The sequence below is a fragment of the Myotis brandtii genome, unplaced genomic scaffold, assembly GCF_000412655.1.
Source record: "Myotis brandtii unplaced genomic scaffold, ASM41265v1 scaffold4, whole genome shotgun sequence".
Classification (NCBI taxonomy): Eukaryota; Metazoa; Chordata; class Mammalia; order Chiroptera; family Vespertilionidae; genus Myotis; species Myotis brandtii.
In genome coordinates, this window is record NW_005365371.1 from 4,969,605 (window position 1) to 4,973,342 (window position 3,738).

The 3,738-nt window shown below is 45.8% G+C and overlaps 1 pseudogene; it reads right to left on the reverse strand.

The window, feature by feature from the left end:
- Window positions 1–313: 313 nt before the first annotated feature.
- LOC102254998 lies at window positions 314–1,621 on the reverse strand (annotated as a pseudogene).
- Window positions 1,622–3,738: the final 2,117 nt, after the last annotated feature.

Below are 3,738 nucleotides of genomic sequence, written 5' to 3' on the forward strand. Positions count from 1 at the left end.
TGGGAGCCCAGACTTAATATTGTGAACTTTTGTTGATAATGTGTCTATCTTTCAGTCTGATATGAGGACAGATTGAGAAGCCTCCCCATTTTTCTAGCTGTGGGGAGTCAGTGATATTTGGGGAAAGACACTGATTTGGAGTCAGGAGACCTAAGTTCTAGCTTGGGCTCTGCCATTTCTGGCCTCATAATGTGATACAATTCACTTCCTCCTTTGTGCCTCAGCTCCTTCTTCTCTATGGTGGGATGATGGCAGGTGCCCTCTTGGCCTCCCAGGGAAGTTTTGTTTCTGTTTTGGCTGAGTACAGTGACCTTTATTGATGATGCACAACAAGGTAGGACTCCCTAAGCCCCTCCCCTTCTTCAGGGGGTCTGGGATGGAAACTGTGGTCAGGAGATTCTCAGTGCATTGGGGACTGACTTGGGGCAAGGACTCCCTAGCAGCTGAGGGCCTCTTTTCCTCTCGCTGGGGCTGGTGGCCCAGGGGGCTCTTACTCCTTGGAGGCCTTGTGGACCATAAGGTCCAGCATCCTGTTGCTGTAGCCAAATTCATTGTCATACCAGGAAATGAGCTTGACAAAGTGGCCATTGAGGGCAATGCCAGCCCCAGATGAAAGGTGGAGTGGGTGTCACTGTTAAAGTTGCAGGAGACAGTGTGGTCCTCAGTATAGCCCAGGATGCCCTTGAGGGGGCCCTCTGATGCCTATTTCACTACATTCTTGATATCATCATATTTGGCAGCTTTTTCCAGGCAGCAGGTCAGATCCGCAACCAACACACTGGGGGTGGGTCACGGAAGACCATGCCAGTGAGCTTTCCATTTAACTCAGGACGCCCTTGCCCGCAGCCTTGGCAGCACCAGTAGAAGCAGAAATGATGTTCAGGCAGCCCGTTGGCCATCATGTCACAGTCTTCCAGAGGGGATATCCACAGTGTTCTGGGTGGCAGGGATGGCATGGTCTGTGGTCATGAGTCCCTCCACGATGCCAAAGTTGTTATGGATGACCTTGACCAGGGGGGCCAAGCAGTTGGTGGTGCAGGAGGCATTGCTGACAATCGAGGGAGTTGTCATACTTGTCATGGTGCACACCCATCACAAACATGGGGGCATCCGCAGAAGGGGCAGAGATGATGACCCTCTTGGCTCTGCCCTTCAAATGAGCCCCAGCCTTCTCCGTGGTAGTGAAGACACTGGTGGGCTCCACAACATACTCAGCACCAGCATCACCCCATTTGATGTTGGCAGGATCTCGCTCCTGGAAGATGGAGATGGACTTTCCATTGATGACAAGCTTCCCGTTCTCAGCCTTGACTGTACCTTTGAACTTGCCATGAGTGGAATCCTACTGGGACATGTAGACCATGTACTTGAGGTCAATAAAGGAGTCATTGATGGCGACAATATCTACTTTGCCAGAGTTAAAAGCAGCCCTGGTGACCAGGCGCCCAATGTGGCCAAATGTGTTCACTCCGACCTTCACCACCGTGTCTAAGGGTTGTGGCTGGCACTGCGCAGGAAGAGCGGCTGTCTGACCAACAGGAGGAACAGAGGCTCTCTGCTCCCTTTCCAAGTAGCAGGGCCTGCACCTCCTCAGTGGGTTTGCATAAGTTATTAGGAGCATCAATGAGGAGGCTCCATCTACAGACCCAGCCCGGCTCTCGATTTACCTTAATTTATCTTAAGTTCCTTAAAGGTGAAGGAACTACTATTTTTCTGTATGTCCATAGTGCCTAGCACAGTGTCTTGCTTATAGGACACATTCAAGGAGTATAATTTTGGCTTTTTAAAAGTAGAACATATTGAGGGAGACCTTGCTTGATAAGCATTTATATGATAAAGTCAGTTGACCACAGGCTTAGCGTGAATCAGACGGCATAAAAGTAAATGTGTGGTGTCCAGTAAAGGAGAAACACACACTCAGTGACTCAGCCTTCACAGCCACAGCGATGGCCCTAGAGAAACTGCCACACTGGCTCCAGGAGTTATGTTCAACAGTGTTCCTTGCAACACTGTCGGGAAAAACCGTATGTCCATACGTAGCTGGTCTTTATGTGGACGTATGGTTTTTAAAAATCATTTTATTTAATGTGTTAAAACAAAAATATAATTTTCACATATGACATTCAGTATACCTTTAAATCAATACTTGGATTACCTAGACTTTATAGGTTTGGGGGCGGAGAAATCCTAATTTAAATTTGCCACCATTGGAGAGACCAAGATGGCGGCATAGGTAAACACCGCAGACTGCTGCCGCAAACAACCACTTCAAAAATACAACTAAAAGACGGAACGGACATCACCCAGAACCACAGGAAGGCTGGCTGAGGAGAGACTCTTCAACTAGAAGGAAAAATAACAGCACACCGAGGCTCAGAGGAGGCGCAGTGTGGAAAATACTCAGGTGCGGAGGTGCGCGCGCAAAGCGGGCTGGTGGCTGAGAGCGCGGTTGTCGTTTTCGGTCAGGGGGGAGTCTCAGACTCTGAGCTCCAGATACGGGCGAATCGCTGGGGACTCGGACCCAAACGGGAGAAGCGGGAGTGTCTGGCATCAGTTGGAAGGCAGCTTTCCCTCCGAGGTTTGCAGCGGTTCCGGGGGTTCTGAGAAGCAGAGCCTCTGGGAACAGGACTGAGGGCACCATAACGGCTCCCTCCGCCCGCCCTGTTGAGCCCGCCCCGCCCAAGCCCTGCGCAGAGCCATTTGCCGGATCGCCTCAGGCAAAGGCTAGATTAGCACCTCCCCAGAGGACAGAAGTTTTCCGCGGCAGACACAGCTGATTCACGGATTACCTACTTTATAGGTTTGGGGGCGGAGAAATCCTAATTTAAATTTGCCACCATTCTATTACTTGTTAATTTTTTTATTTTAATATGAATGACATAAAATGTACACATTGTTTGCAATTTTAAGGAACTAGAGATTTTTTAAAAGATGTTTTATTATATATATATAATGATTACATGTTTAGTTGAGAAATGGTAATATACACAAAAATTAAGTACCTTGATATGGACGTATGTTCTTCTCTTGGGTAAATACCTAGGAGTGGAATTGCTGTGTCATAGGATATGTGTGTGTTTAACTCCATGAAAAGTTGTCAAACTGCTTCCTAAAGTGGCTGTACTAGTTAGTATTCCCAGCAGCAATGCCTGAGAAATCCTGTTGTCACACATCCTTACTAACACTTGGTATGGTCAGTCTTTTACATTTTAACCATTCTAGTGGGTATGAAATGATATCTCATTGTTGTTTTAATGATGACTAATGATGTTGAGCACTTTTTTATGTGCTTATTAGCCATTCATATATCGTTGGTGAAGTGTCTATTCAAATCTTTTACGCATTTCTTTAATTGACTTGTTTGTCTTCCTATTACTAAATTGTAAGAGTCTTTTATGTATTTAGACTATAAGACTTTCATCAGATATATTTGCAAATATTTTCCTCCCAGTCTGTCGCTTGTCTTTTCATTTTCTTAACAATGTCTTTTGAAGAGCAAATATTTTTAAACATGAAGAAATCCAATTGGTAATTTCTCTTTTACAGTTCATGCTTTATGTGCCCCCCCCCCCCACCAAAATTAAAAGATGTCTTATTCTATTTATAATGGTTCACAAAGATTTTGGCCCAGGTTTTCTCTTAGAATTTTTAGAGTTTTAGCTCCTGTGTTTAGGTCTATGTCTCATTTCAAGTTAATTTTTATATGTGATGTGAAGTGTGGGTGGAATTTCATTTTTT